Here is a 23463-nt window from a genome sequence, read left to right as displayed (position 1 = left end):
AATATACAATGGAGAAAGGACAGTTTCTTTAATAGGAAAACTGAACAGCCAAATGAAAAAGAATAATACTGGACCACTATCTTATGCTTACATACACAGAAATTGCTTGAAATGGATTAAAGACTTGAATATAAGCTCTGAAACCATAAAACTCCTAGAAGAAAACATAAGTGGTAAGCTTCTTGACATACGTCTTGGCAACCATTTTTGGAATCTGACACCAAAAGTAAAAGCAACAAAAGCAAAAATAAACAAGTGGGACTATACCAAACTAAAAAGCTTCTGCACAGCAAAGGAAACCATCAACAAAATGAAAAGGCAGCCTACTGAATGGGTGAAAATATTTGTAAATCATATATCTGATAGGGGGCTAATATCCAAAATATATAAAGCACTCATACAGCTCAATAGCAAAAAAGCGAACAATCCAATTAAAAAATGGGCAGAAAATCTGAATAGACTTTTTTTGTGAAGAAGACATACAGGTTGCCAACAGGTACATGAAAAGATACTCTACACTGTTAATCATCAAGGAAATACAAATCAAAACTCCAATGAGATATCACCTCACACCTATTAGAATGGCTATTATCAAAAAGACTAGAAATGACAAGTGTTGGCAAGGATGTGGAGAAAAGGAAACCCTCATGCACTGCTGTGGTAATGTAAATTGGTACAAGCCACTATGGAAAATGGTATGGAGGTTCTGCAAAAAATTAAAACTAGAACTGCCATATGATCCAGCAGTTCCACTTCTGGGTATTTATCCAAAGACAATGAAAACACTAACTTGAAAATATATATGCACCCCCTGTCCATCACAGCTTTATTTACAATTGCCAATATATGGAAACAACCTAAGTGTTCACTGATGTATGAATAAAGAAACTGTCACACACACACACACACACACACACACACACACACACACACACACGCAGTGGAATACTATCCAGTCATAAAATAGAATGAAATCTTGCTATTTGCAGCAACATGGATGGACCTTGAGGGCATTATGCTAAGTGAAATAAGTCAGACAAAGAAAGATAAATACCATAACCTCTCTTATATGTGGAATATAAAAATAAATAAATAAATGAACAAGCGCTTAAAAATAGTAAATGCAGGGGAAGCTGATTTATGTGGGGGAAATAATGCATACAGTTTGGATAAATTACTAAAAGTGTAAATACAGGAAAAGCCAATTTAAGTGGGGGGGAAATAATACATTCAGTTTGATTATGTTGAGTTTGAGGGGCCTGTGGGGTATCCAAATAACAGTGTCTAATAGGCAGCTGAATATCTAAATCTGGGGCTCAGATAGAGTTCTGAGTTGAAATCTAGATTTGTGAGTTTTTAGGATCTTAGATAGTGGTTGGAACCAGGGAAATATGGGAGATCAAATAGAGTATTCAGAATGAGAAAAGAAAGGGCCATTACTTGGTATCTAGGGTAGGCCAGTATTTGAAGGTCAGAGGATAAAAGCCCTTGAAAAAGACAAGAAGGAATACAGCCAGATATGTAGAAGAGAACCAGCGAGAGGTGTGAAGGAAGAGCAGCGTGGGCGACAGTGTTAAGTGCCAAGCGCAACTCAAGAAGATAAGAACAGAAATGAGTTCCATGAATCCAGAAAGTGGGGGCTATTGGTGATTTTAGAAAAAATAAATTCAATGGAGTAGGGAAAGTGGAAGTCTGATCACAAAGAGTAGAGGTGAGAATGAGAAGAGGATGTGGAGGTAATGATGCATTAATCTTTGCTTCAGGTCACTTGACTTTGAAGAAAAGAAAGGGTCAGCTGGTGGCTGGGGCCTCTTTAAAAACAGGGCCTATGGGATCATTTGGTCCCAGAGCTACACAAAGGATTTGCAGACCAGGAAATGTTTTAAATTACATGACCTTCAAAGTTCTTTCCATCTCAAAGTGTTTATTACTCCGTGATTCTCTACTTACTAAGTTCCCAGGTTCAGTTTTTATTTTCACAAGGTGATACCTGTAGACAAGGCATAAAATCTGTCTTATCCTAACAAATTTAAGTTAGAATTTAATTTGATCTTATGAGTCTTTTGGGATATATATCTTAGAGTTCAAACAAGTATCCATACCTAGTATATTTATGAATAGAGTTCTCAATTTTTTAGTATCACATTATTTAATTCCTTCACAATCTACTCTTTGTTTCCTCTTTTCAACCAGTTGCTTATGCTTATTTTGCAGTTTATCTTTTTGACCATTATTTTTCATGCCCATGTTTCCAGCTTTTTGCAAAGAATAATTATTAAATCATTAAGTCATAACATTGGATGAGGTTTACTGAATGATAATTCTTTTCAAAGACTTTAATATTTTCCCCCAGAGCCTTAGTTGGTTTATTGACTAGAGTAAAGCAGTTAGTTTGCTACTAGTGGAATAAGGTAGACTAAGCATCTGGAAATATTCTACCAGGAGGAGCCAATGGCCTTGTTTTTTAAAGGTCCCAGGTCTCCCGTCACTCACCTCCAGTCTTGTTAGGGCATAAGAGAATCAGAATTTATGGCTGCGTCATTATTCAGGACTGCTGCCTTTTATCTGAGATCTTCTGTTTGGAAAGTCTCTTCAAATGTTTTCTTAGCCTCAAGGGAAAAGTTTCTCCCAGAGATACCTCAGTTTTGATCAAGAGCATTCAGAAATCCCCTTTTAGTTTTTTCTCTACCAATTAAGTTCCTCTTAAACTCATAAACGTGGTTCCACTCTTTTACTAGAAAGCTCACGTTAGCTAGAAGAGTCAAAGTTGCTCGTATGGACAGACCCTAGGGAGCTAGGAAAAGGTTATTTTCCTCCAGAGAGTTAAAGACATATAATTTAATTTTCCTCCGGTTTGGAACAAGCTCATATTTTTGCTGACTTTATATATAATGTAGCCTATCCTTTTCAGTTACGGATTGGTCTCTGTTGTTCCCATTTAATTAGAAATTTCCAAATTGTTGCTATCATTTTCTTTTCATGCAGGTGTATAATGCCTTTTTATAATTATGGTATTAAAATATTCTATTTAACTCGAAACAACACTAGTTGAAAGACGCATCTTTTGCTGTAAGAGATTTTCATGAGGAAAAATAAAGCCTTCTCAGTGAATGTATACCTTGATCATAATTCTAATTCCCAAAATTTAAATGTTAAAAAATATGCTCTTGTAATTGAAGAGTTATGGTATTAATGATCATTTCACTTGACTGAGCCTTTCCATTTGTGGGATTCATCATTACTTACTATTCATCCATCTACTCTTCATGCATCTATTCGACCCACAGTTATTGAGAGCAATGGTTAAGTCTTAAGCTCTGGCTAGGCAATGAACAATGAATACTACCTCAGGAAAGTTAGCTTTTTGAATTTGTAAAGCAAGTGATTTATCATATGTCTTAGCTATTGTATTTCTTAAAAGTGTATTCAACACTTTTCTCTCAATATTTTAAAATCCAGCTTAAGAAAAATGGAAATTATATGGTGGCTTTCTCACATAATCTCCATCACCTCCATTTGTCTGCTTATGCCATTCCCTCAATCGTACATTCCCTTAGATTGTCTAGCAACCTGAGTTTATATCCATGTACAGCATGCTGTGCTACCCCAGTCATCATAGGGTGGCATGATTATGGTGGAAAGACTTGAAGATAAGAAACAAGTGTGTCTAAAATCTTCAAAATATTAAAGAATGAATATCATCCATTAAAAAAAAGAACAAGAGTTTATGAAATAACAACTAAATGGTAGAAACTAGGATGAAACTAGAATGTCCAGACACAAAACAGAGCCAATTATAATTATTGGAAATAAAAATGTATAGTCATTCAGAGTTTTTCTTTAAAAAATCTCAACAGAAGGAATAAATAGTCAAAGAGAGAATGCTGTCAGAGAGAGACTTTATGAATTGGAACACGTAAATTAGAAAATTACCAAATTGCATAAAAGAAAGAAAATTAGAATTGAAAATATTAAAGATTTTGAAATATAACAAATCCTCCCAGTAGGAGAGAACAGAGAGAAAATTGCTGGATATTTTCCAGAAATAAGGCAAGACATGAGTATTCATATTCACAAAAGTTCAAAGAATGCCAAGCAATATTACATTTTAAAAACTTCTTATGTTTACATTATAATGAAGCTAAAGAACATCAAGGGCAAAATGTTTGCTTTTTTGAATGGGGAGATGTGAGATAATTCTGAAGCCTTCCTTGTTACTAGAGGTATATTCTTGCATTGTCTTATGATAAAGCTTTCATCTATATTTAGTTGTTTGCTTGCCGTCATGTACTCATTGTACTGTCCTCCAGCTCATTTTACTTTGCTGCTGTTCTTTGCTGTTTATTGGACAACCCAAAAACTATATTTATTAAGAAACTTTCAATAGGTAATAAATAAGAATAGTCTAAGGAATAAAGGATTGGCTTTAAAGCAGCACATAATCATACTAGAATAACAATAGCTTATATTTATAGAAAGTTTACTATTTATGGGACACTTTTGTAAGATTTTTCTCATATGATCTTCACAATATCCACATGAGGCTAGTACTACTGTATCATCTTCATTTTCCAGATGAGGACCCTGAGGCAATAGTTAGAGAAGCTGAGTCACTTGCCCACAGTCATGCAGCTTTAGCTAGTACGGTCAGTGGTGCAACCTGGATTTTAACAAAGTCAGTCTAATTCTAAGCCCAGATTCTTTTATGGAAAATATGAGCCTTTAGGAAAACTATGGGCTGTCTTTCTCAGCAGCCTTTCTCCTGTGGGGTTGTATTCTAAAACGTTGACATTGATGGAATTCTGATCCCTGGACAAGTGATTGGTTGTTTTATAATAGTTCATTTTTTCAGATCCACATGTGGCCAAGATCATCCAGGCTACATAGTCATAAGTACTGTCCTAGCCGGTCTAGTTACCCCTATCATATGTATTTCTGGGGAACCCTTTAGGCTCGTGAGGAATACAAATTACTTGCCTTTTGTTGAGCCCTAAGAATTTTCTGTTGCCAGAACTTGAAAGCCTTCCCAAACTGCCCAGTAGATTCTAACAGAGAGGCATTTCCTCTCTACTCCCTTATCTTTCTCTTGAAAGCAGATGCTGGTTCTACTTCTGAGTTTTATAAGGTTTGGATGAGAAAACAGGTTGAGTTTTCCATTCAGGTTGTAAGAGAGGCAGCCACAGAAGACCAGCAAGGCTAGGAATCATTAATGAGCCTAAGAATTGACTGGTCTTATAGTTTACAGGTCTGACGTTGATTCCCTGTTCTGCAAGCTAAAAGCTCTATGATTGTGGACACCTCAATGAAATTCTCTTATCTTAGCTATTGTATCAGGAAAATTAATATAATCATAGGCACCAAGTTTTTGGAAGGATCAACTGAGAAAACTAATGTTAAAACCTTTTGAACCACCTCAGAGCACTGTATGCAGTTTAGTTGTTATTAACCTGAAGTTTTTGTTTTAGATGAATATAATTGGTCTGCAATTCTTTGACTTTACTTCCTGGGACTCTACCCACTATATATACGTATACACACCTATATACTCCTCTTGAAGGCTGAGAGCCTTGGCCTCTTCTTCAGCAGTAACCAGCTTTGCTGCACTTTGAGGCCCCATCACTAGATTCCCACTGTTGGGTTACCTCTCTTTCATATCCCTGGTGGCCTAGGCTACATAACTCAATCTGCAGTCATCTACATGCTTTGCCAAGTGAATTTGATGACTAAAGGATTTGGTAAGGACCTGAGATAAGCCTGGATACATACTGACAACTTCTGCTTGGTAGGGGCCTTTATTCCTCACTATGCCAAACCAAGGGGGGGAAAATAATTCTCATTGTTAGAGGGGACATTCATGGAGCATCTCCCTTAAATCTTATCACTCTGTGAGATACTATTATGTTATTTTGTTGATGATCAGTATCACTGTTATCTAGGATATATGCACCTGTCTTTATCACTCAGACTTCGGAAGGAATTTTGGTATGTGTTGCGCAATATTGAATTTATAATGTTAGAGATAGAATTACATTTTGGATTTAACTATCCTGACATCTTTTTCTTTAATTCTCCTAATTCATTTTTATTAGGTGATATCCAAAGCCATCCTTTGAAATGTTAGCAGGAAGACTGAGGATTAAGAAGGACAGATAGTGAAATCACAGAACTTAATTCAAAATACACGAAAGAATTCCAATGAAATTATAGCCGATAATATCCTTAATACATAAAGCATTCAAACAAATCAGTAAGAAAGAAGTCCTAGGACTGCAATAAATAAATGAGCAAAGGACCACAATATATAATTTGCAAAAAAGGTTAAAGTGTTAAATCTCAGTAGCAATCAAATACATGTAATTCAAGATAATGAAATAACATTTTTTTTGGTTTCTTTTTGTTTTTTTTGTTTGTTTGTTTGTTCTGTGGTACACGGGCCTCTCACTGTTGTGGCCTCTCCCGTTGCAGAGCACAGGCTCCGGACGCGCAGGCTCAGCGGCCATGGCTCACGGGCCCAGCCGCTCCGCGGCATGTGGGATCTTCCCGGACCGGGGCATGAACCTGTGTCCCCTGCATCGGCAGGCGGACTCTCAACCACTGCGCCACCAGGGAAGCCTTTTTTTGTTTTTTTGTTTGTTTTTTGTTTTTTTTGCTTTTTAAATTAGTGATTTTACAAAAAGAATACTGGTAAGAGCACAACAAAAAGGCATTTTTATACCCTGTTTATAGGAATATAACCCGATACCAACTGTTTGGACAGCAATTCAGCAGTATATATCATAGAGGTAAAATTACCCTTTGGCTAATTCATAATCTAACCTCAAAAAAAGGCAAATACCTGAAAAAGCTTTATGTTCAAAGATAGTCATTACAATATTATGTATAATATTAAAGTTGGAAATAAATGAAAAGTATAACAAGTGAAGAACAGTTAACTTATGCTTCATCCTTATAATGAAATATTTTGAAATAGAAATAGCAATTTAGAGAGACTATGAAATAACACAGATAAACATCCAGGTTGTAATATAAAATGAAAAATGTACATGTGTAATGGATCAACTTAAAGCAATTTAAAAGCATTGTGAAAGAATTGAAGGAAAATACCAAAATGTTAACAAAGATTATCCCTTGTTAATAGAGCTGCGACTATTTTTTTCCACATTTTCCAAACTTTCCATGATTAATGTAATTTCTTCTATTTTAAGGGAAAAAGGAAGTTTATTTTTTAAAAGAGAAAAAATACAATCAAAACAATTTCTGTGGTGCTGGGGAAAGGATATCCGCAAACGTGGTTTGAATGGGAAGGCTTGTGATTTTTTTTCTCTATAGCAACTGAGCATTTATGATCATTTCATGGGATTAATTTAAAATCCATTTTGAATAGCCAGCAAAGACAAGCTCTCCTAAGCTTACACTTAAAAGTGTGAAGAAGATAGCGAGAGAGAAAAGTTTCATCATAGCTTAGATCCTAAACTAAGCTAAGCAGCTTTTTGATGCTTATGCAAAGTACATTTGTTGCCTTCTAAATATTTGTCCTATTTGAAAAATTCCAGCTCTGATTTCTTAGACCAAATTGCAGTTCCGCCAAATGTAGCTGCTTCTACCCTATAGGAGTTGGTTATGGCCGTGTCTCTCCCTTTCTTAGAACCCATAGGAACAAACAATAAAAAGTAATAAAAACAAAATAGTTATTAAAATGTAAATAGCATGGCTGGATCCCTGACATGTGATGCCAGCAACCTCGCTGGCAGCCCGGGAGGACCCAGGCGCACAGGGGTCCGACTTATCTGGAAGCTGACAGGCTCTGAAGGGAGCCTTTTGTTACCTGACCTCTGTGGCAGGTTGCTGGCTCATTCTCCTGCATGGAATAGTTGAAGCTTGTCTTTCAACTAAATAGAGTACATGGGGGCAGAGATGCTTTTTTCTTTCGGCAACCTAAGTATATTGGAAAAAAAAAAAGCCACTGCAAAATAGCAGGAAAGCATGAAATATGCTTTATGAAGAAACATAAAAGAAAACCAGAGCAAAGCTTATTCAGCCTTGGTCATTAAAAAGCACACTTCTGCTCCCAATCCTGTCTCCTACCCCCACCAGAGTTCGTTTGTTCAAAGAGTTTCTTCTGTAGAACACCAGATGCGCCCCAAGTATACTGAAGTCTGTAACAGCTGGTTCTAGAATGAGAGGGGCTTCTCTTGAGAGAGACAGAATCTTCTATTTCATTGGGAGTTTTACACAACAGTTTTCTGTGTGGCTTAATTTTTGGCATCCAACTGTTTTGACAGAAGCTGTGTCGTGTTTTTTCAGCCAGATCTTTGAGAGCTAGTGTCTTCCCACGATGCCCCTGGCCGCTGATGAAAGCAGGCCCACCCTGCAGAAATGCCACAGGTACTGCCTGGGATAAAATGACACACGAATGCCTCTGAGAACTTGCTTGCCTCCTGACTCTTATTTTCCATAAAGAGGCTGTTTTCAAAACCGACAGTGTCTGTAGCCTGATTGTGGAAGACAATGATTAACATACCAAAATGGGCGTCATCATGGGGCTATTTGACACTGTCCTTAGAAAAATCCTTTACCTGCAAAGCAAAGAACTATTTCTAAATGACAAATGTGTATACATTTTCAAAGTGGCTTGCGATTTCTCCGGCAGCCAGAACAGGGTTATGCTTTACAGTCTAAGGTGACCTAATTCTTGAGATAAACTCCATTCTGAGCAATGGCATGTAGTTTCTAGATGGGAGGAGAAATTGTTATTGCTTATAATAAAGAACAGGCTGTTTTTCTTACTTGAGAACCTCAGGGGGATGAAGCAAGTTTTAATACTATAAAGAAGTGGGCTGCGAAACACTGGGATAAGTCTTGTTTATTTAAAATTTAATGCCCGTAGTCTGTTAGGTGCTGGAGAGATTCACTTTGGTGCTGTTATTTAATGCTGGAACAGTAAAACAGTCTGACTTAGATTAGGCAGTTGACTCAAAGTAATCCAGCTTCAAGGCTCAAAAATGAATAAATGGACATGGTTATCACACAGAGCGCTTGAACATATGTGTGGCTGGGCGCTGGAGTAGTGATCCATCCTCCCTCCTTAGGTCCTTGTGAAGTCCAGACCTTGAGGAAGTGGCCTGACATCTCTATTTTTTTTAAAAGCTCTTCAATGCCAGTTGTCATTTGAAGAATTTAAAGACAAAATTACTTGCCCAGAACGAGTTGATGCTTTGTGCCATTGATTCCCCAGTACGCAAAAGTAGATTTAAGCAACATGGTAGTGAGTCAGGCCAAGGAGAAATGGGAAGCTGGATCGATAGCCCAGTAGATCCTGAAATACTATGTTGATTTATGCTTGGAAATTTTAGACTGTCTGCTTATACAAAATGTGTACAAATGTACCTTCAACTTGCAGCCAGTGTGGGCCTAGTGCCGACAGAATAGCTCCTCCCCTGGACTGGGTTCCTCACTCTTCAGTTTTGTGACTGGCTGAGCACATATTTTTCTTATTGGAATCTTGTGAGTGTGTATCAATGATAGCATGTTCTTGTCTTCATCAGATGCCTGTGCTACTTCCCTCAGGACTAATCCCCATGTGAGTCAGCCCCAGCCCACCAGGCTCACTGAAGGGCCCCCATACAGGCTTCAACCATGGGCTTTGGGATCAGAAGGGCCTGGGTTCAAGTCCTGCTTCTGCCATTATTGTATATGTGACCACAAGTGAGTTGCTTCCTTCACCTCCCTAAGCCTCAGTTTCCTGATCTATAAAATAGGAAAAATAATACCTGCATCCTTGTGTTCCTGTGAGGATCAGTTGAGAAAAATTAAAGGAACTAAAGCCACATAAAGTGCTTATCAGACTGCCTTAGCACATCGTAGGCACTCAATAAATGCTAGCTTTCTCTTCACTGTTTACTTTACCTCATTAGCAAACATCTCTATTCTCTAGTTAGTGTTCTCCTGTCCACATCAGGGTGAGCATGACACCATGGAAGTCTGCCTGGTTTGTATTTCAGGTGCACAGTGTGGTAGTTTGATGTTTTTATAGAATACACTGCATACAGAGTTATTATAAAATATTGGCTCTATTCCCTGTGCTGTACATTACAGCCTCGTAACTCATTTACTTCTTCGCACGCTTACCTGGTCGGCTCTGAGGTCTAGGCTGTGGCCCTGGCTTTGGATCCCAGTCAGTCCTGTGCACAACATCTCTTTACAGTCCAGGGTGGAAGCCTCCTAGCCACCGCACACTGGCAGCCTCACACAGCCAGCCGCTCGGGCCCCCGCAGATCAGCCCCTGGGCACTTGCTGCCCGTGTGCACAGGCTCTGTACTGGCCTTCTAGCGACCACAGCACACCTTCCAAGGCCTCAGAGAGCCAGGCCAGATGGGCACCTGCATTTCTGGATTCTTGGAGTCTCTGTTTGACAAATTCCAGCATTCTTTCTACTTGGTCCAGACACTTTCCACCTCATCTCCTCCACATCACATCTGATTTTTCCTTATCATAGAGGATGGATGCAGGGTCTTAGGAGGGAGCGTGGCTTGCTGACAGCTGCCCCAACCAGGGTGGTATTGGCAGAAGGGGCTGGGAGGGACAGAGTAGGGTGTCCACATCTTGAGTTTGTGGCAGTGATGTTTATGGTCAGCAGTTTTAATTTAAGGAATTATTTATCTACTAGGGGAAAAAAAAAGATGTTCTTTATTCTATATAAAAAGAAACATGGGTTACCATCTGGTTTTTATCTTTTGAAATGGGACTTGAGAATGTCTATATCATATCTATATCACTATAGCCTAGTCATTTCCTTTCTGGATTTTCTTAATTCTCGATTAGTTTTCTTTCCTCTCTTCTTTTATTCTTGTGTTCCTTCATTCATTCATATGTTCATCCATCCATTAAAGCAGGTGAGAGCTCAGTCCCTGCTAAATTATAATAGAAGGTGAGGACTTTTCTCAGAGCACCATGTGCAGCGTATAGTGGGGGAATAGGGATGGTGGTGACTTAAAGCCTGCAGCTCACAATGTGATCTGTATAATTTCTGTGATTTCTGCAAGCAACAGGCTGGTAGTGTTTGATTTGCTGTTATGCTTTGTGTCTGCCTTTGTACCACTTCTTTCCTTCCCCACACTTTCCGTTTATCTCAATCCTTGTTTTTCTGAGGAAGGTTGCACTGGAAACTTGAGGGGTTAGAAGGTGGGGACCTAATGGAAGTGAATAGAGAACTTGAAAACAGGCCTTGTTCTCCACCGTGATGATGCCTGTGACCTAACACTGATGACTCCATATATCGTATTGAAGTTCAGGCCACTGTGGTCTCCCTATGCCTTTAGTATTTGTCCTAAATGATTTTTGTCTTTCATATGTCAGAGAATGTTCTCAACGTAAGGGAGCCTGGATCAGGGTTTCTAGTTGAGGAGGCCCAGACACTGGGTTCATATCCAGCCTCTAGCACTTATCAACTCTGCAACACAGTGCAAGTCACTTACATTCTTTTAGCCTTTGTTTCTTACCTGTAACTTGGGGATAACAGCCCCGGGTATTATAATACTCCCAGGTACTATAGGATTGCTGGGAAAATTAAGTGAGATAATGTCTGGAAAGAACTTAGCATGGTGTTTGGCACAGTGGTTAATACCCAGTAAATCCTGTCCTCCTCTCTCCCGCAGCCTCACCTCCCCACCAGCTGGCCAGCTGTCTCTAACACAGGAGCAGTGGAGCTGCAAATACTTTCACTATGAGGGAATCACTCTACACCAATCCACTCCTTGACTGCCTTTTTGCCCTGCCTCCAGATCTTCCTAAACTCAATTGTCACTCTCCCACTGGTATCATCTTCTTCACAGAAACAGTGAAATCTTGATGTTTAAAAAATCATTTTTCCTTGAGAAGAAGTTAAAGCTCCTGCAATGTCCTTGTGAGTTTTTGTTTTCCAATAGGATATATTGTTGACAACAAAAATTAATATATTTACATTTGGAGCTGATTTTTCACAATAACCTTGACAGTAATATTTTCCAGTTTTAGAAAAGCCCTCTGATTTCGGTCTGCAGAGAATGTATTTTGTTAATTTTTCTAAGCAGATGCTAGGCTTTTTTAGATCTTAGATTTCATTTCAATATTTGTGGAGCTCAGGTCCCCAAAATGCAAGTGACTCTTCAGCAACCCACACAGAAGATAAGGTATTATCTTTCTCGGCCTCCTACTTATTTTGAGTTGGTGATGATTTTTGGACCCAACAGTTCAAGACTTTGGTTATTCCTGTTGCTATAAATCTGGATACTCAAGTGTTGTTCAGCTTCTGCATGTCTTAGTGTCTGATTGCTTATCTCTATCAACCTAGAAGATGTCCTACTTTGCGTTGGTCCCCTGGTCCTCAACTCTACTGACCCAACACATTTACCCAACCGTCTATAGCCATATTCTTGCCCCTCTGTCTCTTGAAATTGGACAGTTTGAGATGGAATTTGAAGGCACTAATGTGGACCTCTGAGTAATGGGACAGATACATCAACTTTGTTAGAATGTATTCTCTAATGTGAGAGTTTCACCTAAAAAAAAGACAGAAGAAAGCAGAGGTTGCACAGGATGGGTCAGATCTTTCCATGCAGCTTATTGCTTGGGAAGGCAGTAGCCGGATGTGGTTAAGAGCAAGGATTGGGCATCAGACAGTCCCAAATTAGAATCCCAGCTCTGCCATTTACCAACTGTGTAGTACTGGGCAAGTGACTTAATTTCTGTATCTCTCAGTTTCATTATTTGTAAAAAAAGGAAGGCACTATTACTTGCTTTGCAGGATTAAATGAAGTTATGTTTCTGAAATTATATGATACAGTGTCTGGAAACATCTCGGCACAGTGGCTGGCGTGGTACTGGTACTGAGTGCCCGTAAATCTTGGTCCCCTCTCCCCCCATCCTGTGCCGAAATGTTGGCCATCTCTAAAATCACACTGGTGAGGCTGTGATTGCTTTTACTGCTACGTCACTGCTCTCCTCCAGTTCTTTTCTTCATTACCTTTCTGCCCTATCTCCCAGTTTTACCCTTGAACCTACTTAAGTCTGTCTCTGGTGTAACCTCATTTCCCATCCAGAGCAATGATAACTTAATTTCTAAAAAATCAGTTTTCTTTAGATAAATTCAAAGTACCTACAGCAATGATTATGATTAAAGGTGATGGCAATGATGATAAGAATAACGGGAATTTCTTATCCACTTTATCTTCTAGATTGTAAGTTTCAAAGAACGTGACTCTCTTTTTCAGCCCTAAACCCCTCACTCCTGGACCAGGAAGAGTTGTTGAATGAATGAGTCTGATATTTCAAGTAGCTTTGACTGTGCCATTTAATCTTCTTGATTTCTGCACAGTTAGTCCAAATGAGTATTTGTTGATTTGTATATTCACTTCTCCTATTACAGAACGTTCTTCCTTTATGGAATAGAATTCTTAAACGTATGCTTGTGTTGATACCTCCAAAGATGGACCATGCTGATGTGTTTTAATAAGCGTCATATGTGCATATTAAATATCAATAAGTTAGAACATGACAGGAAATAATGTTGTTGAAATGTCACGGTCTACACAGGGAAAAAGAACTCTAGTAGGTTGATTTTAAGGTTTGAGGACAGGGGGTCCTGGGAAAAGTTCTGAGAATGGAGGCATCACATTCCTTCCCACACTGAGCACATAACTCTGCATGGGTTTAGTTTCATTTCAGAAGTGAAGTATTCACAGACTCTGAACATGCCTTGTAAGCTTGGCCCTCGGAGGGCAGCAGTTAAACTTGGAGAGTCTTTCTAAGATGACAGTCTGCTGAAGTCTAAAGTAAACTTTTACAAGTGCCTATAAATACTTTAACAGACTATATAAAATTTCTCCCTTACCTAATGGCTTTTATGTGTAAGATGTGACATAATGACCTGGAAAAGCAAGAGGCCCATGGGGGGCTTCCCTGGTGGCGCAGTGGTTGACAGTCCGCCTGACGATGCAGGAGACGCGGGTACGTGCCCCGGTCCGGGAAGATCCCACATGCCGCGGAGCGGCTGGGCCCGTGAGCCATGGCCGCTGAGCCTGCACGTCTGGAGCCTGTGCTCCGCAACGGGAGAGGCCACAACAGTGAGAGACCCGCGTACTGCAAAAAAAAAAAAAGAGGCCCATGGGGTCAGATAATCCATTACCTTGGCAATGTGAGGTGCATAAATTACAAAGCATTAATTTCACGTAAATACCCTGAGTCTTCTCTAAGTTTTCTTTTATCTGGAGAATACAAATATGTTCACACTTTTCATAATTGAGGAATGAAGATGTTTGAGATAAACAGCACATCTCCTGTAAGGCCAAAAACTTCTCTAGAGAACAGGTCAATCTCATGTCCCTGTGGGTAGAGTTCAGTATTTGCAGAGTCACCAATTATAATATTCTGGATTTAACAGAGATTCAAAGAGTCCAGTCTATTTCCATGTTCCAAACCTGTCCAAGCCCAGCTTTCTTTCCAGGCTTTACTCTCCCTTAGGCAAATGTAAGTGATAACTGATTTAATGTTTAAAAATGTCCTCTGTCCAAAAGTTCTTTTTACAGATCTAATCTATATCTGTCTTGTTTCAATTGAAAACAATTTCCATTAGATGTGCTAATGCATTCATCAACAAATATGTATAGGGTTCTTTGATATACCAGGGGCTGTGTGTGGAAATCAAGAGCAGAAAGTACATTAGTCATGACTAATTGCCAAATGGTTAGTACAGAAAAGAGCAACTTTGAGGTTCAGAGGAAGAAGACTTCCTTCTTCCACTTGGAGCAGGAGGAATTGGAACTGGATCTTGAAAGATTGGTTGGGATATGGGTAAATCAAGAAAAAAAAGGAAAGGCAAAGAGGATGGGAAATAAATGGCGGGAGGAAAAGCACAGAGGTAGGAAGAAAATGAAGAGGCCAATTTACCTGGAAATCAGGCTTTGAGAAGGGGAGTGGAAGAGGCAAGTCGGAGGAGCAGATTGGAACCAGTCTGCGTAGGTCCTCGAATGCCATACTAAACAGGACAGACTCTGTGCTATAAACTAGTGGCCTCAAAAGCCAGGCACTAAGTAGGACCATCATTTGGGTACAGGAAAATGTTTATTCTCTATCTAAAACAAGAAATGTTAATTTCTTACTAATATTTTCTGGCATGTTTTGACAATATGTGTCATTTATTCATAAATATACGTACATGTGATGCATGCTCAAATGTTTTACTGGTAGAGATGCATATTCAAAAAAGTTTAGAGGCAGAGTACTTCTATAGATGATGACTAATTAAAGATTTTCACTTAGCCAGTGACATATTCAAAGCAGTACTTTAGGAAGATAAATCTGGCAGCACTTGTACAGAATCGGAAGAAGCAGTTAGTTGGCAACTGCAGCAATTCAAAGGGCTTAAATAATGGCAGCCACAGTGGGAATGGAAAGGAGAGGGGGTCTGAAAACTGAAACTTAAATGGAACCAAGAATAAAAATTATGATTAATTTATTGGTCAAAAACAAGTTTAGATAACTTTGCAAATCATTTTATACACAAGGAAAATCTTTAAAAATGTAGATAACATCCTTTCCACCATAACCCTAAGAAAGAGCACTTGGGGGCTTCCCTGGTGGTGCATTGGTTGAGAGTCTGCCTGCCAATGCAGGGGACACGGGTTCGTGCCCCGGTCTGGGAAGATCCCACATGCCGTGGAGCGGCTGGGCCCGTGAGCCATGGCCACTGAGCCTGCGCGTCCGGAGCCTGTACTCTGCAACGGGAGAGGCCACAACAGTGAGAGGCCTGCGTACCGCAAAAAAAAAAACGAAAAAAAACAGCACTTGGAAGGGTTAACAGGAGCAGCTTAAAGTTGGTGCCTTCATTATAAAACATCTATGCTTCATATCTGTTGTTTGATGTTGAAAAGGGATCCCAGAAATGTTCTCACCTCAGTTGCTTGTTGGAGATGCATTGCTTGTTGATAATCTCTGATTCAAGTACAAACACTTCTGTGCTCCCTCAGACAGCACCATCTTCACAAGAAGTGCAATTTAGAGGATCATATTGGTGAATGTGAATTTGCAAGAGAGGTCTTGATTTATCATCATTTCTTAAAAATTGCAGTATTTGTTTAACTTCCCCACTTGATGTTTTTGCAAGGTAGAACTCTTAACGGAAGTGTGATTCAGAGTTCAGATCTATCATTAAGCAGGCTTCTCTATTACCCCGTTGCAGATAAAAACACTCTAAATAACGATAGGGAAAAAGAAATAATATGTTTTAAAATTCCAGCTAGATCAAGCTTGTGATCCCTACATACTAACATTATCTTAGAAATATATTACTGAAAGAGCCCTACTATCAGGCATTTTAAATAAGAAAAACAAATTCACATATTTTAACTCTAGTCAAGCATCAGATACAAACTTAACATTTGTCTCAGTCAAGTTAAACTAGACTGCAGATTAAGTGTGCATGTGTGTGGTGTAATCATTTTGGCTGAAAGTGATTAGAATGTAGTATCGAAAAATAAATATAATGTATTGACAGACATAAAAATTAAGGAGATAAGATTAAAAGTTCCACATTAAATAGAAGTGAATATTCTCATACACTGCTGGTGGGAATATATATTGATAAGCTTTTTTTAGGGCATTGGTGACATGTTTCAAGAGCCTTAGAAATGTTTATACTATTTAGACTCATTATTTCTACTTTTAAGAACTTGCCCTAAGGATAAAAACCTTAAATATCCAACAATAAGAGAATAGCTAAAAAAATTTAGAATCACTTTCTTAAAGATTATTGATTATTATTATAGATAGAGGCCACATATGCCATGATTTTTAAGTGGAAAATGTAGTATAAAATTATACATAAAAATCACTCTTTATATCTGTATACAAATGCATGCATACAAAAATTATAAGGAAATAAAATATGCTTATAGGTTGTTTTTGTTTTCTAATTTTTTTATAGTTTTCCATTTTTTTAAGGATATGTTGTTTAATAATCAGAAAAAATATTGAAGTAAAAAATTAAAGAGAAATGTCAGAGCTTAAAATGCAGATACCTATAATTTAATACAATTAGCTGTTGGAAAGATTTCTGTGACCATAATATATTTATTTAATGACTTGATCAACAAGAGCTATTGATGTAATAATTTTGACTAGATCCGTCTGTGCTACAAGAGTAGGTAAATGTATTAACGACTGAAGCAAATGTAGAAGTTGAAGCACATCTAATTAACTAGGCCACTGGGCTTTGGTTTCACAAAAAGAGCATATCTTAACTTTCTGAACTGAAGAGTCACTAGTATGCTTTATTTATTTATTTATTTTTCATAACATCTTTATTGAAATATAATTGCTTTACATTGTTGTGTTAGTTGCTGCTGTATAACAAAGTGAATGAGCTATATGTATACATATATCCCCATATCCCCTCCCTCTTGCGTCTCCCTCCCACCCTCCCTATCCCACCCCTCTAGGTAGTCACAAAGCACCGAGCTGATCTCTCTGTGCTATGTGGCTGCTTCCCACGAGCTATCTGTTTTACATTTGGTAGTGTATATATGTCAATGCCACTCTCCGAAAAGGTAGTAGCTGTATTTATACTTATATAAATATATTTATTCACTCATTCATTCATCCAGTCAGTCAATAAACAGTTTTTCAGCACTTGTTACACATCAGGTACTGGACCAGGGTTATGAAAAAGAGAAACGAGTGTCTCAGAAAATTAGTGGTCTAGTGGGGAGATCAATGTGTAAATGTGGTTGAAAATGAACAGAGAGATCCATGTGAAGATCTAGAAGAACACTGAGAAAGGAAGAACCAACTTTTCCCTAGAGTTAGGGGAGCCTTCCCAGATAAAGTAATGTTAGTGATGGGCTTTGTCGAATGAATAGGAGTTTGCCAGATGGAAAAGTTGAAGGGGCATTCTAGGTAGGAAGAAGAGCATCTACAAAGGACCAGAAATCTGAGATATCATGGCATCTCAGGTCAGGGACTGGTAGGAAATGTGATGTGGCTGGAGCTTAGGATGAGAGGTAGAAGCAGGATGATAAGGGTGGAAAACTGGGTTAGGGCCAGAAATGGCCTTCACACCCATGGTAGTCACAGCATTTCTACTTCAGCAATGATTAATAGTGATTTTCCTGGCTAATAGAATCCTAATCATTATAATGAGGTAGGACTGTTCACTTTGAATTATGGAAATTATAACTGTTATGACCTGCTCCACAAACACAGGTTATAAATATGATCACATCCTTCAGTCTCCTTTATAGTGAATCATCCAAGCCTCTACAGGCCTTATTAGCAGGAAGTCTGTTATCTCCTCCTGAGGTCTCTGGGACGTAACTCAGGGCAAATGGGTCAGTCCTCCTCCAGAAACCTGTGGCTGGATCCACCTGTGACTACTACTCGTGGCTGCTGCACGGCACTGTTTGCAGCCCTAAGTTACAGTGGTGCCCATTTTGGGGAGCAAGGTTACAACTCCCTTTGTTGATATTCCCATCCTCAGTTCTCTAAATCGTAACCCCTGTTAGGGTTGCTGGATCTGAAGGAGTTTCTGGATTTGGCCACATGCTAGACTACAATTAGCCCTTCCCCTGAATCTTAGGCCACTGTGTTGAGCCCAGGTCAATAACCCAGACCCCTTTCTTCAAGATCACTTTATTTTAGTGGTTTCCAGGACCTTCCCTGCCCCGGGACTTTAGTCATTGTCACCCTGACCCAACATTTCTCTCACCCCCAGTCTTCTGTCTAAGGAAGCAGGGGTGAGGACACTGGGCTTTCCTCCCAGAAGACCCTGGGCTCCTCTTTTTTTGTTTGCTTGTTTGTTTTTTTTGCGGTACGCGGGCCTCTCACCGTTGTGGCTTCTCCCGTTGCGGAGCACAGGCTCCAGACGCACAGGCTCAGCGGCCATGGCTCACAGGCCCAGCCGCTCTGTGGCATGTGGGATCTTCCCGTGTCCCCTGCATCAGCAGGCGGACTCTCAACCACTGCGCCACCAGGGAAGCCCCCCGGGCTCCTCTTACACTCTGATTTATCTCCTTCCCAGTGTCCAGGTTGTTCCTCCAGATAGCTCAAGGGGAAGCAGCTAGCAAGATGGAGTTTTAAAAAGCTTGTTGGCCTGCCCCAATGCCCCCCAAAACTGTCTAATTGCTTTATATTTACATGGCTAAGAAAGATACAAGTGATTCTTCCAAGAACAAAAGATCTTCCTCCAAGTGATTTTCTGTTCCTGCCTATAAAGAGTAGTAGTTGTAATTTACTTCACTAAAATAATGAATCTTTGTGTAACCATGCCCCCTGTTTTAAAAAAAATCAGTGATAATGTGCTTATATATTATATAATGAATTATGTAACTTGTCCAAGGTGGAAATAGGTCTCAACCCCAAAACCTGTATGCTTAACCACTATGCTTACTGCCTCATCTCATTCAGTTTATATACTAATATGTCATGATTTATTCTTTAATTCAGATACTGCACTTATACTAGTCAAGTTTATTGCAGTATTAGACATCTCTAAATGCAGCGCTCTTTTGAATGTTGATAAAGGAGAGCTGGACAACAAGTGGATTTATGAGCTAGCACGTATATGTGGAAACTGAGTATATTTACTGTAAGAGAAAATTGTGTTTTCTCTACAAAATTGGTGTCAGAACGGAGACGAGTACTTATACATAGTTCTGGCAGTACTGAAACGGAGTAGTAAACAGGCATTTGGGTTAATACACTTTGTTAACAAATAGTGTTCTTTAGAATTCATGATTTGGGAAATCTATCTACAAGGTTGGATTAATCTAAGTTTATTTTATTTTGGCCCACTCTTAGCGCAAGTGCAGGACAGTCAGTTGACCTTTTCGATTTATTGCTTTAACTCTCAGACTACTTATCTTTAAATTTGATAATAACAGAAAATAAACTCCAGCCAGATTGTTTTCACCTTTTCTCATAGGCACTATTTTCCCAATAGCATTATTACTCTCCTCAGTAAAATGAAAGTGAAATGCATGTGTCTTATTTCATAAACAAAGACAAGACTCTGACATATTATCTGTAGTTTATGTTCTTTTAGAGAAAAACTGTGATGCCATCAAAGTTTGTTGTGCTATCTGAAGTTCTTAATAAAAATTCCAGGAGACCAAGAGATCTCTGGGCAGTTTCATTACATTTATAGGGGAACTAATTGCCCATCTTCTGACAAAACCTCAATGAGACCTGACTCCTAGCCAGCTCAGCCGGGGTCTTCCCTCTCACCTCCAATTCTAAGGTTTACTTCATGTGCTTGCCTTAGGCTGGTGCTGTAAACCACTGAGCCAGGGCCGCAGCTGTGAGCTAGGATTACTGTGGAGCTATTCATTTGCCCTAGTTTCACTACAAGATGAGATCCCTGCATTTGACCTTGTATCACTTTGTTGTGTTGCTGTCATTATTACTGTTTTATTATTGTTGTTGTTGTTATTTTTGTTACTTTATATACTTAAAATGCCTAGCTTTGAAACCAGTTTGGATTTGAGATACACAATACATTCTATTATTTTAAAATGATAAATGCAGACATCTCTGTATCAACTTTATTCAGTTTTCAGATTTATTAAGCTTTTTTTACTTTATCCAGAAACTAAAAATTCTGATTGGCCATCAATTTTTAGAGTGAGGAAACAATTTCTATTTATTTGGATTTGGATATGCTATATGTTGGAATGAGGGCCTACTCCGTGCTGAAAGAGGTTATGTGTTTTTCTATGAGCTAGGTGAAATTTGTGTTTCTCCCTTGGTGGGTATGCATTATGCATAAACAAAGATGTTCTACGGTTCCTAGGGAAGAAGAATGAGGAAGATGCCTCCTTCCTAGTTCTCTCACAGAATTTCCCAGGAAATCATTGACACAGACTGAAGTTCATGGAGTGACGTAGAGTGAAGCTAACAGACAATTCTTGAAAGCCTACTATGCGCCAGGAACTGTGCCTCCTATATATTTGCCTGGTCTCATTTAATTTTCTTAACAAAGTCATGAGGTCATTCCCCTTTTCCTTATGGTGTAGATGAGGAAACTGAGGCTCAGAGAGATTGGGCAACTCATCTAAAGTCAAAGAGCCAGAGGTGGCAGAGCAGGGAATCAAACAATGTTTATTGAGATTCCACAGCCAACACCTTTCTGTGCCCCATGCTGCCTGTCTGTGGACTCAGGTGGCCTGGGGGCTCCAAGTCCACACTAAAGTCAGGGTCTAGTACTGAATGAAGTCCCATGCATTTCTCTTAGGTTCTAGGGACAATCAGAATGTCAGAGTGGAGAAGAGACTTCACAGCTCAGTCAGGTATTTGCTTAACCACTGGTTTCCTAACCTCTTCTGTTTGGGCCTTAAACTTGAATGTGGAGTTGGGTGGGGACTGAACTTCTCCAGGGCTGGGAGGTGGCTCTGTCTCCTGAGGGCCAGCCATGCACCAGCTATGCTGTTGTTGTTTGGAGGCCTTAGCATTCTTCACTTCAAACCGATTACTTTTTTGTTATCTTAATATAACATCATTGGTTATCTAGCTGATTGAAATGTGAAGGAGACTAATCCTGTACGGTAATGATTTGCAAGTAAAACACCAAATCTATGGGGATATTCAGGGCATTTGCTTTTAAAAATTGATTTTTCCCTAGCTTGTGCTAACTGTCCCTTGATCCTTATTTAGAGAATTCCATCATTTTAATAACTTGGTACTGTTTTGCTGGTAAATGAGGAGATATGTAAGCAAAGTTTTTTCCTCTTCTTTATGGACCTAAAAACATGTTCAGAATTTTCATTTGCAGCACTTTATCTTTTTTATTTTTTTTCTATGTTGCAAGCAAAATGTCATTTGATTTAAATTGACGCTAAGCACATTTCTGTTAGAGGAGCCAGTGACTATGGTCTTTAGATATAGACTGATTATATTTCTTAATCCAACAGCAGTTTAAGTTTGTGCTATGAATGTGAGTCGGTGGTTTGACCCTGTGCAGCAGGCAGTGGGTACTTCACGATTCTTCTTTAGCAGGGGCTCAAATGACTTTGGAAGATTGTCCTGAGTATTTAGTTGCCCCTTCTCTCTATGGGTAAAAGTGTGTGCTCTGTGCCTGGCTATCCATTATGTAGTTTTATAGTTCATTCATTGAATGTCTGTTGCATGGCAGACACAGATTGTCTTCATCACACCTCATTTCATCCTCACAACCACCCAGGGAAGCTGTTATGTTATGAGCATGTAATATTCCCTCCACTCTTTAGATAAGGAAGCTGAAGTTCAGGTAGATCTAGTTCCCAGTGGTTACACAGCTAGTGCCTATTAATAGCAGGGCTCACCAGATCTGTCCACCTTTTTCAACTACAACATTTTGCCTGGAAATGAGCTAGCAGGAAAGTTTTAGGAAATGAGGTTGAGACAGTGGTAGAGGGCTTTGAATTTTACTAGTGAGGCACCACACTTTGGATTAATTTATTCATTCAAGACCTATTTATTGGGCACCTAATATGTGCCAAACAGTCTGGGCATTGGGGGCATCACATTGAATCACAAAGCTTAAATACCTGCCGTTGAGAAGCTTACAGTATGGCTCTTGGAGGTTTTGAACAGAGAAATGACATGCTCTGGTATAAGTTTTACAGGAGTCTTGCTGACTGCCGTGCAGGCCATCAGCTGCAGAGGGGCACAGGCTGAGTCAGGGAGACCAGTTAGGAGGACTGTTTTGCAACAGTCCAGGCAAAAGAAGGTGGGGCTTGAACCAGCGTGGTAGCAGAGGTGAAAAGTTGGATTCTAGATGGACTTAGAAGAAAACACCAATGGGATTTGCTGAACAATTGGATGTGGACATTGCTTGTCTAGGCTTTAACTGGAACTCAGGTCAGCCTGCCTCCTAAACCTGCGCTCTTTTAATTATGTTAAAATGCTCAAGTGTAAAGGAGCTTCACGATATTCAATTTAGTGAGAAACGTAGCTCCTTTTCAATGCCTTGGCACTAGACTTGTGAAAGCAGAATACTTGTTGGTGTCCGGAGGAGGCAGGACAGAGCTCCATTTCCCAGGAGCATTTATCATCCAGGCTGAAGTCGACCCGCCGGCTCCCTTGAAGAAGGCCACGTGCCTGGGTGGTAGCAGTTGGTTATACTCGACGTCTATAGTGTGTCCATCTCGGAGCCATTCAAAGTCCTTCCCTATGGTTTCCCTGCAGTGAGGCAAGAGGACAGATCTTATTAATAAGATTTAAGCCCAGCTTCACATGTTTCTGCCTTTGTTATCTCTCAGAAACCACATCATCAGGTCCAAATCAGAAATGAATTTTAATTCTTGGTCAAAAAGTGGAACTTTTAGCATACTGTTTGACCATTGTAGTGAGCTTATACGGAGCGGACACAGTCACTCAAAAATGGTTCTAGATACGCCAGATCTGCTAGTAGCTTTAATAACTGCAGGATACAAGTTTGTATTTCCCGAGTCAATGAAA

The 23463-nt window shown here is 39.4% G+C and overlaps 1 protein-coding gene across 3 annotated transcripts in view; it reads left to right on the top strand.

Annotated features, from left to right (window-relative positions):
* Window positions 1–23463, top strand: part of CPQ (carboxypeptidase Q) — a 466878-nt gene that overhangs the window by 330545 nt on the left and 112870 nt on the right. The window lies entirely within an intron of this gene.

Source organism: Grampus griseus (genome assembly GCF_964374135.1).
Source record: "Grampus griseus genome assembly, chromosome: 17".
NCBI lineage: Eukaryota > Metazoa > Chordata > Mammalia > Artiodactyla > Delphinidae > Grampus > Grampus griseus.
The sequence above is the reverse complement of the archived record's forward strand: the minus strand, read 5'-3'. Positions and strand labels throughout refer to the sequence as shown.